This window comes from Erinaceus europaeus, chromosome 12 (assembly GCF_950295315.1).
Source record: "Erinaceus europaeus chromosome 12, mEriEur2.1, whole genome shotgun sequence".
In the NCBI taxonomy this organism is placed as follows: Eukaryota; Metazoa; Chordata; class Mammalia; order Eulipotyphla; family Erinaceidae; genus Erinaceus; species Erinaceus europaeus.
In genome coordinates, this window is record NC_080173.1 from 50,016,390 (window position 1) to 50,030,967 (window position 14,578).

General features: G+C 38.4%; 1 protein-coding gene across 3 annotated transcripts in view; it reads left to right on the top strand.

Moving 5' to 3' along the window:
* IKZF3 (IKAROS family zinc finger 3) overlaps positions 1 to 14,578 on the top strand; it is a 108,146-nt gene that overhangs the window by 57,011 nt on the left and 36,557 nt on the right. Inside the window, exon 1 of one of the 3 annotated variants that reach the window (XM_060203572.1) lies at positions 14,278 to 14,411. The exons of the other annotated variants lie outside the window; for them this stretch is intronic. The gene's annotated coding sequence lies outside the window, so the exon portion shown is untranslated. Of the gene's footprint in view, positions 1 to 14,277; positions 14,412 to 14,578 lie in introns of those variants that run through there. 3 annotated transcript variants of the gene reach the window in all.

A 14,578-nucleotide genomic window follows, 5' to 3' on the forward strand; every position in this document is an offset into this window, starting at 1 on the left:
CCTTTTGTTGCCCTTGTTTTTATTGTTGTAGCTATTGATGTTGTTGTTGTTGGATAGGACAGAGAGAAATGGAGAGAGATGGGGAAGACAGAAAAGGGGAGAGAAAGATGGACACCTGCAGACCTGCTTCACTGCTTGTGAAGAGACTCCCCCACAGGTGGGGAGCCGGGGGCTCCAACCAGAATCCTCACGCCAGTCCTTGCGCTTTGTGCGTCTCAGAGCTTGTCTCCAGCCAAAATGTAACACCTATTCTGAAGTAAAAATAAAGCTCTTTTGTTTTTCCCAGCAACAACAACAACAACAAAAGATATTCAAATCTATTTTTAGTGGGCCAAATAAGAGTGAAATACACCATTGTCCCTTCTTCATAATTAACAGAACCCATTCTGATGCTATCTGAATACTATTAGTAGAAACATCTCTATTTGTGTTCATTAGAAGTTGCCTTTTAAAATTGAAAGGGGAATGTGCTCCAGTTTGTTGGCTACATTCCACTCCAGTTTTATTCTGCCAGATGATATTCCCTCCACAGTTCCTGGTGGAGCTAGGCTGCATCTTTGCCTGCAGTCTTGAAATATGTTACTGGGCAGCTGTTAAACTGTTGTTAATAACTATCCCCAAGGGACAAGTATGTTCCAGTGACAAGAGAGCTTATTCCCTGATAGACTTTTAACACTGTACATTCACCTAGAACAAGTTCAGTGCTGACTTCATTCCATGTGCTTTAGTGCTCTGATTCCCTTATTTGAAAGCTAGAGAGGGAGAAATAGAGGAAACAGAAAAGAAGGAAATTCTAAATAAAATGTAGATGATAAATGTTGTTTTCACATATTTTGCTTTAATTAACATAAAGCTCAAAGGAGCAAGAATCTTTTTGTTGTTGTTAAAGAGAGACAGAAAGGCAGAGAGTGAGAGAGACCATAGTGGTGAAACTTCCTTAAATACAGTAAAAGTCCAGATTGAACTTGGATTCCAGTGCACATGGCAAAGCAGCACACTATCCAAATGTGCTATTTCACTGACCTGAGCAAGAATCTTCTAATTCTTTTTTTAAAAAAAATATTTATTTCAACAAGGGCAACAAAAGGGAATAAATAAATAAAAATAAATATTTAAAAAATATTTTTAAAAATTATTTATTCCCTTTTGTTGCCCTTGTTGTTTTGTTGTTGTAGTTGTTACTGATGTCATCATTGTTGTTGGATAGGACAGAGAGAAATGGAGAGAGACGGGGAAGATAGAGGGGGAGAGAAAGATAGACACCTGCAGACCTCCTTCACCGCTTGTGAAGTGACTCCCCTGCAGGTGGGGAGCCGGGGGCTTGAACCGGGACCCTTACACCAGTTCTTGTGCTTTGCACCACATGTGCTTAACCCACTGTGCTACCGCCCGACTCCTGAATCTTCTAATTCTTAATCCATGTATGCTCATTTCCTTCTCTTCCAAGAATTATTTGCACCCTTTGGATCTGGTTGATATTCCTTCAATTAGAAACCCAATTTATTATTTTCTTCTGCTGTGGTCTGATATGCTAGTGTTAGGCAAAATTATGATCTGTATAAGTTTTCTTAAGAAACATCCCAACGGGGCCGGACAGTGGTGCACCTGATTGAGCGCACATATTGCAATGCACAAAGACCCAGGTCCGAGCACCCAGCCCCCACCTGTAGGGGCAAGCTGTGTGAGTGGTGAAGCAGGGCTGCAGGTGTCTCTCTGTCTCTCTCCCTCTCTGTCTCCCCCTTCCTCTCGATTTCTGTCTCTATCCAATAAATAAAGATAATAAAAAATATTAAAAAGAAATAAATACAATTAAAAATGAAAATTAAAAAAAGAAACATTCCAGCCTCATTTTTTCACTTGAAACAAATCACAGAATAGTTGTTCACTCATTCTGTAAGAAATCTCTGAAGTGAGTGCCCATAGTTAAAGTTAATGACCAACTGGAATAACAGACAGATATTGATATCAAATAGCCATGATGGGGGTTGGAGGGGGGTAGGAACTGTTATAAGATGAAAAAATATGAAAAGTAAATAAAAGGAGAGAAATAATGAGCTAGGTTGAGTGTGAAACAAGTGTAAGAAATACAGGAAGTGATTAGAAGTATTTGTTGAGTTAGCAGGGGGAACAAGGCTGCAAATACAGAGTTAGAAATTATAGCAGTGTAAAACCAGATCAGGAGAATATGTGAAGTAAAATAAATAAAAGATACAAGAGACAAGGGAGTCGGGCGGTGGCGCAGCGGGTTAAGCGCACGTGGCGCAAATCGCCAGGACCTGCATAAGGATCCCAGTTCGAGCCCCCGGCTCCCCACCTCCCCACCTGCAGGGGAGTCGCTTCACAAGCAGTGAAGCAGGTCTGCAGGTGTCTGTCTTTCTCTCCCCCTCTCTGTCTTCCCCTCCTCTCTCCATTTCTCTCTGTCCTATCCAACAACAACGACATTAATAACCACAACAATGTTAAACAACAAGGGCAACAAAAAGGAAAATAAATAAATTAATTTAAAAAAAAAGATATAAGAGACAGACCCCTGGAGATCATTCATACCTAGGAGAGAGAAAGAGGAATAAATAGTGGAAATAAGGAAGTGTAAATTGGGCCAGACATGAGTGAGCTCAGGGAATATATTGAAGGAACAGGCATTAGGTCAGTGGCATCCCGTTCCATAATAGTGAAGTGGGAAAGGCAGAAGTCACACTACAGTAGTTAAAAAAAAAAAAAAAAACCTGCCCCACTAGGTAAAGAGAGAGACAGACTGGGAGTATGGATCGACTTACCACCTTGACCTGCCACCGCCCATGTTCAGCAGAGAAGCAATTACAGAAACCAGACTTTCCATCTTTTGCACACCATAAAGACCCTGGGTCCATACTCTCAGAACGATAAAGAATAGGAAAGCTTTCAAGGGAGAGGATGGGATACAGAGTTCTGGTGGTAGGAACTGTGTGTAATTGTACCCCTCTTATCTTATGCTCTTGTCAATATCTTCATTTTATAAATAAAATTAAAAAAAAAACAGCTGGAGAATTGGTTATCACTGGAGACGTGGCCCTTTTTCTATTGTGTCTTAGGGAGAAAGAATTCTGCATACAGCAGCTCAGCTTTAGAATGCTGTAGATAATGAAGCACAGCAAATTGACCTGTAACTTGTTTCCTGCCTGATATTTTTATTATTAAAATGTTTCTGGTTATCTAAGGAGTTCTTTCATGCCTTCTTTTACCCATACTCCTAAACTTAATATTGTGGCATTCATAAATGCTTTTAGTCAATTTAATTGTATTTATAGATGATAATTTTAAAAATTTTCTAAGAATTATATTTTAGTATGCTTTAACTTTTATTAAATACTATTAAAATACTATTAAAAGATAGAGTAAACACTACATTTAAGAAAATTATGAGTGGAAGTGATTTTTTTTTCTTCTGGATTTATAAATAAAACTCTACCAGATGTATAGTTTAGCTTATCTCTGCTATCTTTATGTATCATCTAAAACCTACACCTTCTCTACACCTGTATCTTCTTTCATTATTTTTAAGTAGATATTGGTTATTTCTCAGAAATACAAAGGTAAAACAATATATAGGTAAAATAATCAATGAAAGTTGTTCATAGTTATGAACAGGAATGAAAAAATAGTTTGTGTATACCTTAGAGTTTAGAAAATTGTTTCTACATTATCATCATGTCTGTCTTCACAATAGCTTTAGATGACGTACTGTAAAAAAAAAAAAAAAAAAGATTGGGAGCGAGGCGGTAGTGCATCTGCTTAAGTGCACACATTACAGTGTGCAAGGACCCAGGTTCAAACCCCTGGTCCCCACCTACAGGGGGAGAGCTTCACAAGCGGTGAAGAAGGTCTGCAGGTGTCTCTCTGTCTCTCTCCCTCTCTACCTCCCCCACCCCTCTCAATCTCTGGCTAGCTCTCTCCAATATATAAAGATTTAAAAAAAAAAAAACAACAAAGATTGTACCTGGCTTGTTGATGTATGAAGAACTTAGCTCAACTGAGCAGCTAGAACCTGATCTACTGCTGATGTTTATTCCTATTGCTAAAAGCAATAAATCTCTAGTTCTAATGGGGAAGCGTAGTATTGCATTGAAATTATTAAACAAAATTATTATTATGGCAATTAATGAGCTATTTGATAGTTATATAACAAGACTAAGATTAATGTCATTAGTAAAATTGAGGGTGGTCCCTTTGTAACTGAAACTTTTATGTCTTCTGGCTCACATTCTTGAATTTGAAGTAACATGATGTACTAGTTACCAGTTTAGATTTTTAAGGGAAAATCTTAAAGTCAAATAAGAACTGATTTTGATGAGGACTAAAATCAAATAGTATCCAAACTACAATTCTTACTTGCTATTCAGGTAGTGGGATCTTATCTCTTGTTTGTCTGGTTCAACTTGTCTACTTTTTTTCAAAATTTTAAAGTAGGTGTTTTAGGAATTATTAGATGGTAGTCATTTTAAATTTTAAAAGAGGAGAAAAGAGACAACATAATGGAGGTTGTAAGTCAGTGACCAAAAAGTTTAGTTTCCAGTGAAGCATTATAATTTTACTGATTAGTAAATACTGAGAGTTGTTTTTATTCTTTAGATCTCAAATATCATTGTTTTATTCCCTCCCATCTCATTTTACACATAAAAATGTAAATTGGAAAATTTAAATGACCCATAATTTCAGTGTTCTTATTCCTAATATAAAGAGGACATTGTGTGAAAGGAGTACAGACATTAATTTTTTATAAGAAAAAAACTGTTCTAGTTAATCTATTTGTGTTGTATTGTGTGATGGCAACATACTCTGTAGACTAAATACCTACAATACATATATCTCCCATTTTGCTCTTTAGTGCTTGAAGCTTCTAAATCCTATTAACAGCTGTCAAAACCTGGTAAACTATTTAGATGCTTTCACAATTTGTTTAATTGGATAGTTAGAAAATGGCATGCTAGAAAAGCCCACCCCCCTTTCTTTTAGCCTGGCTGAACATCTGTAGCATTAGGGCCTCATTATCTCTGAATTGGCATAGCAAATCAGTGGCATCATTAAAATGCCACATTAAGATGATTAAGCTTCTTTGTTATCCAGTTGACTTTTGCATGTGCTGAAGATTTCATGGTTATGACCCCCAATCCTTGTAAAGCACTTACACAACATCACCCTTTTGTGGCTTCCTTGTCTTAGCAGCCCCCATCATGTTTTATCCCTTCTCCCAGCATTTCGGGCATACTTGAGGCTATTACTCCAAACTCTGTTTGTTTCTCTTGGATTTTGAGATCTCAGAGTTCAGGGTGGAAATTCAGAACCTGATTTTAACAACTAGGAAATTCCTACTAATGTGCTACCTAAGACATGTAAGTTGTCTGTTCTGTGTGCCATCTTTGATGGGTTGTTCTCTCCAACTGAGCATTTTATGTGCCTGTAAAAACAAACTGAGGCACAGTTGGCTGAGACTGCTATTGCCCCTGAAGGATTTAGGTGTTGGATCCTTTCCAAGACCCATTGTTTTTGCAGTGTCTCAGGTGAAACCAAAAATGTCTACTCTGGAGTGTAAGCCTTTCATGTGATAACCATCACCCCAGGAAATGAAACCATGTGCATCAGCCCCAGTGAGCCAAGCCTTTGTTCTCTTCAGCCTACAAAATTCTCTCTCTCTCTCTCAATCTCTCTCTCTCTCGTGTGTGTGTGTGTGTGTGTGTGTGTGTGTGTGTGTGTGTGTGTGTGTGTGTGTGAGTGATCTTCCTAAGAGGCCTCCAGAACATAGACAAAGATGAGAGCAATTGTACCCTAGAGTAGCTCCTTTAGAAGTTCAGCTTAATCTAATTTTCTGTGGGGGTAGATTTAATTTAGACATCTTTCCCCCCTCTGGGAATGTTTAGCAATTACCATTATCATCAATTTGTGGTTTGGTATGTTCTTTTCTCCACAAGTTCAATTATAAAAAATTTACTCAGGAAGTCTTTAACATTTTTTATTATGAAATGCATCATACATATAAAGAGGTGAGTATAATCACATGTATAGTTTAAAAAAATAATAAGGCAAGCATCCAAAGATCCACCACCTGACTTAAGAAACAAAATTCTGTTAATGTCTATGAAGATACTTGATAGCCATTTAATTGGCAATTTCAGTTGCATGCCTAAAAAACCTGACACATAAGTGATGAGGTTTACAAAACTAAAATGGGATATTATTCATATTACTGCAGGTTTAGTCACTTTACAAAGACTTCATGATAATGTGGGCATAGTTCTTTAAGTATCAATTTATCTTAGCACTTCTTGCCAAATGTTTTAAAGTTTTCTGTATTTATTAACAGTTCAGGTATTGCCAGTAACTGACAACTAAAAATCAATTTAAAATAGAAGTTTAAATCTCTGGATGTAAGTTATTGGAGCAGTATGATTGTTTTTACACTTACTGTTTTACAAACACATAAACTGTATGAGGCTGAATCTGTAGAAATTTATGGCATCTTAAATATAAAGTAGTATGAGGAAGGTGTATAGAAAAGCAGAGAAACGTTTTTTTTTCTAGTTCAGGATATAAAGGAAGACTGCATGGAGGACATGGAATTTAAACAGCAACTGAAAAATAAAATAGAATGTTGTTAATGGAAAATGATAAGTGCTGGATAGACTTGGAGATTGATTAGTCAGATTGCTACTGGGCATCTCAAACTTTAATGAACATTAAAAAAAAAAAAAAAAAAAAAAAAAACCTTGAGGGTGTTGTCGAAAGGTAAATTTTGTTCCAGTAGTTTGGGGTTGAGGTCCAAGAGTTGACATTTCAAACAAGCCTTGTTGGGGGCGATAGAACTGCAAATTCAAGGACTTCATTTTGAGCTGCAAGTTTCTAATCTAGAGAGGGGGTGATTCAGAAAGACCAGTCAGAGATGGGACGATTGGGTAGGCTTGGGCAGGTTCTGAAAAGGTCCTTGAATGCCTTGCTAAGAAGTTTGGACTTTATTCTGTGAACAAAGTGAAAGCAGTAACGGTTTCTGCATAAGGATTTTGTAGCACTGTGGGGTGACATGTCTGACAGTAGGGTATAGTATAAATATAGATTTACATATACTCTGAGTCAGTTAAGAGGTAAACACACTGGTATATTCATGTGGTATTTGGTGGCTGTTCATTTCATGCAGAGTACTATGTCAGTTCTCTAATACCGTTATGCATATATGCATATGTTTTCAAATGTGTATTTCTAATCCTCACGTCCAGATTAGTAGATCTATGACAAAGCCCACAAAGTATCTGTTTTAAATCTACACAGCCTCTATTCTTACAGATTAGCTACAGATTAAGCAGATAAAAGGTAGTGAGTTAAAAAATACATATTTGTGTCACTTCTGCCCTCAAATAGTTGACATGTCCATTTGGGAGGTGAAGTGCATTTATAAGTAACTCAGACAAAGAAGAAATAGATTGTTTTGCAAGTTGATGAGACTAGGAAAAGCATAGTTGGCAGGGGCCCTGTGGTGGTGTACCTGGTTGAGGGTACTTTATAATGCACGAGGACTTGGGTTCAAACTCCTAGTCCCCACCTGTGGGGAAAAGCTTCACAGTTGATGAAGCAGTGCTGCAAGTGTCTCTTTATACCTATCTTCCCTTTTGATTTTTCTCTGTTTCTACCCAGTAAATAAATAAATAAATAAATAAATAAGTTAAAAGACATAGTTTATTGGTGTATTGTACCAAAAAAACTCTGGAATAGGGGGAGGGTTCAGGTCCTGGAACATGATGGTAGAGGAGGACATAGTGGGGGTTGAATTGTTATGTGGAAAACTGGGAAATGCTATAAATGTACAAACGACTGTATTTTACTGCCAACTGTAAACCATTAATCCCCCAATAAAAAAATTTAAAAACAACAATAAAATAAGACATAGGGGGATGGGTTGGGTGGTAGTGCAGCGGGTTAAGTGCAAGGACTGGCGTAAGGATCCTGGTTTGAGCCCCTGGCTCCCCACCTGCAGGGGGGTTGCCTCACAAATGGTAAAGCAGGTCTGCAGGTGTCTCTGTCTTTCTTTGGCCCCCTCTGTCTTCCCTTCCTCTCTCCATTTATCTCTGTCCTATCCAACAATGACATCAATAACAAAAATAATAATAACCATAACAATGATAAAACAGATAAAAAAAATAGTCTCCAGGAGCAGTGGGTTTGTAGTACAGGCACTAAGCCCCAGCAATAACCCTGGAGACAGGGAAAAAAAAAAAAAGGCATAGTTGGAGGAAGCACCATATTAGTTTGGCCCTAGAAGCTGTGTAGGATTTGGACCAGTAGCTTGAGGAAAGACATCTTTCCTCAAGTGGCAATGGAAATAATAAAAGCAATAATACTTTGAAGTGGTTTATTTTGGTTAATGATATAGCCAGGGAGATAGTTTAATGGTAGAGTACAGAAGTTACATATATGAAGACTTGGGTTTGATCCCCAGCACTGCATGGGCCAGATCTGTTCTGTTCTTGTGTGCATATATGCTCTCTCTTGTTAAAAAAAAAAAAAAAAAAAAGACAGTGAATCAACATTATAAAGATAGGTTGAGACCAGATACTGAAAAAGCTTTTAAGTTTTTTCTTTCTAAAATTAGGCTTTATTTTTTGTAGCAGTACAGACCCTGAAGAATTTGTACAGGACCATGATATGACCAAAGCTGTAGTTTAAGAATCACAGTCAAGGGGCCAGTGGTGGCGCACCTGGTTGAGCGCACATGTTACAATGTGCAAGGACCCAGGTTCGAGCCCCTGGTCCCCACCTGCAGGAGGAAAGCTTTGCGAGTGGTGAAGTAGTGCTGCTGGTGTCTCTCTCCCTCTCTATAAGCCTCCTGATTTCTGGCTGTCTCTATCCAATAAATAAAGATAATTAAAAAAAAATTTTTTTAATCATAGTCATAAAAAAATCAACAACAACAATAAAAAAAGGGCAACAACAGGGAAAATAAATAAATAAAAACACACAGTCAATTATTCCTAACAGCCTAAATATCCAATATTATATGACTGGCTAAAGAAATTATGGGATATATATCCCATGGAATACTACTCTGCAATCAAAAATGATGATATTGTGTCTTTTGGGACAAAATGGATGGAACTGGAGGTGATTATGCTTAGCAAAATAAATAAAGAGATGAAAGACAACTACCAGATCACTTAACTCAAATGGGGAATCTAGAGATCTAATTTACATGGGCTTGAAAAAAAAATTAAAAATCCAAACAAAGAAGAAACAAGCAAACTGTAAGACTTGTGTAGAACTATACATTGTAATCTTACAATCTTATAGCAAACTTATTAAGAACAGCTTAAAATTATAAAAAAAAGAAGAAGAATCACTGTCAGATGGTAGTGTACAGGAGGATCTGGATAGGAGAGAGAAAGGAGACAGGGAGAGCAATGTAAACAGTGAGGAAGGAAGTCAGGGTCAGAGAATTAGGATGTGCAAAATAGTGGGGGAAGAAACACATTGGAGAGAGGGCACAAAAATGTAACCAATAAGTCATTAAATGGGGGGGGGGTGCAAACAAGAGGAAGGAAAGATGACTCCAAAAACTCCAGACCAGCTAACTAGGAAAATGCTAGAAGGCTTTTGGGAATAGAAAACTGAAGAAAGGGAGAGAGGTTACATCTACAGGTATACATTTGGGTCTTGACCGTATGAAATGCTAGTTGGAACTTTAAGAGTGGATGGAGTTGTAATAGAAAAGTGGGTAAGGGAGTCGAGCGGTGTCGCAGCAGGTTAAGTGCATGTGGCGCAAAGTGCAAGGACCAGTGTAAAAAACCCGGTTCAAGCCCCCGCCTCCCCACCTGCAGGGGAGTTGCTTCACAAGTGGTGAAGCACGTCTGCGGGTGTCTATCTTTCCCTCCCCCTCTCTGTCTTCTCCTCTCTCCATTTCTCTCTGTCCTATCCAACAACGACGGCATCAATAACAACAACAATAATAACTACAACAATAAAACAACAAGGGCAACAAAAGGGAATAAATTAATTAATTAAAAATAAAAATAATTACTGTAGTGAGAAGCAGAGGGAACAATAGGAAGAAGTAATCAAAAAAGTAAAGAAAAGAGGCTCAGTGTGATTGAAGAAACCAGAGTATAGAACAACAGGAATAAAGATTGGTGGTGTTGAGGGCCTCAGAGAAATTGGGGCAAATGGCATTCAAAAGGCCATTATACTTAGGAATCAGGAGGGTTTTGAAATCTTCAGGGGAACAGATTGAATGTAGAGGTAGATGCCTAGTAAGTTTGTATAAGTTTTGGGATGGAGAGGCAGGAAGAAAGTTATTCCTGTAGTAAATCATTCTAGAAAGGAATGTTGTGAGAGGATGGTTTAGGTATGATGAACTGAGAATCTAAATTGCGAAGGGAATGGAAGGAATTGACATCTAGAGAGTCTGAGGAGTCAAATCTAGAGAATTTTTTACAGACTGCCTTGATGTGAATATTCAAAGAAAAGGGTCTCTGTTAAGAAGGCTTGGAGACTGGAGGAAGAAAGGTGCTATTTGTAAATATAAAGAAGCCATACATTAGAAGCCAGTTTGAGTTCAAAGATGGCAAGTTTGGGAGTTGTGCAGTAGCGCAGCAGGTTAAGCGCATGTGGCACAAAGTGCAAGGACCAGTGTAAGAATCCTAGCTTGAGCCCCCAGCTCCCCACCTGCAGGGGAGTTGCTTCACAGGCAGTGAAGCAGGTTTGCAGGTATCTATCCTTCTCTCCCCCTCTCTGTCTTCCCCTCCTCTCTCCATTTCTCTCTGCCCTAACAACGATGACATAAGTAAAAACAACGGCAAACGCTAGAAGAAGAAGTAAAAACAACAATAACTACTACAACAACAAAAAAGCAAGGGCAACAAAAGGAAAAATAAACAAATAAATGAATATAAAATAATAAAACAACAAAGATGACAAATTTGTTGGCTACGGAAGTAGTTCAGTAGTAGAGTTCAGGACTCTACTACTAGAGTTCACACCAAAGTGAAGCTTTTTTTTTTTTAATTGTTTTGTGTGTGTGTGTGTGTATGGTGTGGGCAGAAGGGATTACTCTCACTAATAACTAAATACATGTTTTTGTAAATATGGCAAGTTTGATTTTAGACTTGTTAATATTTTCAAAGGATGTTAAGAATGCAACCTGTGGGAGTCGGGCGGTAGCACAGTGGGTTAAGCTCACATGGCACAAAATGAAAGGACTGGTGTGAGAATCCCGGTTCAAGTCCCCGGCTCCCCACGTGCAGGGGAGTCACTTCAAAGGCGGTGAAGCAGGTCTGCAGGTGTCTATCTTTCTCTCCCCCTCTCTGTCTTCCCCTCCTCTCTCCATTTCTCTCTGTCCTATCCAACAATGACAACATCAACAACAATAATAACTACAACAACAATAAAAACAACAAGGGCAACAAAAAGGAAATAAATAAATAAATATTTAAAAAATAAGAATGCCACCTGTTCTTCCACTTCAGTAAATCTACCTTCCAAGAGATGAACTCTATCTCTTCATTAGAGCAGATTAGTGCTAATTTTGGTGGTCTATATTTGGAGACTAGGTGCTAAACTCAGCAATCTCGTATTTTAGATTTTAATGTACTCTAACGTTCAGCTGTGTTTACCTTCATCTGGTAAACCATAATCAATTGTTGACCCTTTAGTAGCCATGTAGAGAGTTGACCCAGGTCTTTCATCTAAAACTAGTTAAGTTGTCCAAAGACAACAGCTGTATCAGGAACTCTTTAGTTCTAATAGGAACTAAAGAGTAGGTCTAAGGAGCTTCTTTAATACCAAGTCCACACAGCACTTATGCTTTTCCTTGGAGCCCTGGTTCTCAAGCATTGCCTTTCCTGCCCTTCATCTAAGACCTAAAAGATTAAAGTCATGATTTTATCTTTATACTGGTTGGTGTTATATTGAGTTTTAGGTCAGGCCCGTCAAAAAGCCAAAATCCTGAAAAAAGGAGTAACTCCTTTATGTGTTGTGTTTTCAGAAAAACTCAGCATATGATCCTACTACTTTGTGATTGTTTCAGACTACAGAATGACCTGGGGCTGTTCATATTAACATTTTATAACCAGAATGAAAAAGGACCCTATCTGCTGGTTTTGGTTTTAGCAGCTGAAGTTTTCCGTTGAGGTTCTTTTAAACGCCTACATGCAAACTGAAGAGCACTCAAGCTTTGGTGGGATATTACCCACACCTGGAGTGATGGAGGAAGGGAGGAGGGTGCAAGCCTCAGGTGCATCCTTCTCTTAAAAAAATAACAATAATAATAATAATAATAATAAAACACAAAAATCACCTCAGTAAATGATTCTATCCGAAAGCAGGCAAGACCTTCACCAGAAAGGAGGGTCTCATCCGCATTCCATGAAGGTAGGGGATATCAGTTCTTCATAATCCAGATGTGGCTATAGGACAGGCACACTTGAAACATGCTGGGCTTTTCCTGCAGTCCTACATCTCTTCTAATCAAAGAGTAAAAGGTTGTGAACCATGAACCGTGGAACAGTGCTGCAGCAAAGGCTCCTCAGTTGGCGGTTAGGCCCTGTCTTGCTCTATTAAGCAAACACAGTTAATATAGATGAAAGGTAATCCTGATAGAAGTGAAAATTGAAACTTGAGATGAAGGTAGCAAGCCAGACACAGCTGCAGTTGTACTTCCTCCTGTGTGGTAACAGGAGCTGCACCTACTGGGGTTTTTTTGGGGGAGGAATGTCATGTTTTGTTTTTTTTTATACATTTTCTTCAGAATGTTTTGATTTTTTATGCTGACACCACGGATGGAAGAATGTGGAATACATTATAAGAAGTCTCTTAGACTTTATATGTTAAGCATGTGAGGTCAAGTCCAACATTCTTCTTTTAAGATCTATTTTTTAATTTAATTTAATTTAATTTAAATATTTTGTTGTTGGATAGGACAGAGAGAAATGGAGAGAGGAGGGGAAGACAGAGAGGGGGAGAGAAAGACAGACACCCGCAGACCTGCTTCACTGCCTGTGAAGTGACCCCCCCCCTGCAGGTGGGGAGCCAGGGGCTCGGACTGGGATCCTTAAGCTGGTCCTTGTGCTTTGCGCCACCTGCGCTTAACCCATTGTGCTACCACCCAACTCCCTTAATTTTATTTTAATGAGAGAGAGTTAGGGTTATGGTTCACACACAGAGAGGGAGAGGGGGAGGGGGAGGGGAGGGGTTAGAGAAAAGAGAGTCCAACCAGAGTACTGCTCAGCTCTGGCTTATGGTGGTTCTAGGGATTGAACCTAGCACCTCAGAGCCTCATATAGAAAAATCTTTTGCAGAACTGTTATGGTGTCTCCCAGGCCAAAGTTCAACATTTTTTATTACACAGTTGGCTGTATATCCTTGGACAAATCACAGAAAACATTTTTGTTCCCAGATTTCATCTTTAACGAAAGAGCTGGGTTAGGTGATAAATCAATTCCCTTCCAGTCCAGAAATTCCATTAATTTGTAATTCCTCATGGAAAATATAATGTCCACTTTCTTTTTTTTTTTCTTTTTTTTTTCTTTTTTTTTTATTATTATTTTTTTAATGTCCACTTTCTAAGAATCAGTGTTTGAAAGAATCAGATGCTTATGCAACATATTTTAGATATGAAGCCTCCCTTACAAATGCTTATTGTTATGTTTGGTAAATACATGGGCTTTGGTAGTATGAGGACATAAAAGTGCTGTCTCTATTCCTTACCTTCTTCAGCTTGAGAATATTGCAAGTCTTTAAGATAGTACCTGAGCTAGGGAGATAAGTAAGCAGTATGCATAGCACTTGCATCTAGGAGGTCCCAGGCTTGATGGCCACCACCACATAAGCCTGAGTTGAGTGGTACTTTGAGCTCTCTTTCTCCCCCTTTCCTTCCTTTATCTCTCTCCCCTCTACCCCCATTAAAGTAAATAAATCAGGAAGTCATTTTTTAGAAATAAAGTAGTACCCGATTTGCCAACTCATTTGTATCATTCTCTCCTATCCAGTCCCATATAATTCTAGAAACTAAATTCTAGAAAATTTAGCCCTCCCTACCTTGCTTTGGTTGAGCTCCATTTACCTGTGTCAACTGAGTGACTCCTTAGAAGCTTGTTAAAATGTGACTTCTCCTTTTATCTTTCTCAACAGTATTTCTCTAGTATTGCCAGCTTCCTCTACATCTAGTTTTGTCTCTTTATCAGTTCCAAAAAAGATAAGGAGATAAGGCTTGTTTTAGCAGCTCAAATACATGGAAGAGGAAGAGGCAAAGCGCCACTTAAGTCAGAAAAACCATAGTAGCTGTTCAACTTTAATTCTAGTGAGTTAAACTGGATGCGTTTGAAGGACTGAGATAGATTTTTCTCATTGAAACTAAAGGACTCATCACCTTACCTTTTACCTGCAGCCACCCCAAAAAGGTACCAATTATAAGAACCTTTCTTCTTGTCCTATACTAGAGAAGAGTTCAAAATGTGTTTTCTCGTGATCGCTTTGAGCAGTCTCATTGCTAACATCTATTTTCTCTTATTTTCTGGATGGCCAAAAATGTTATCATCTGTCTGTGTGTGTTTGTGTGTGTTTTCTC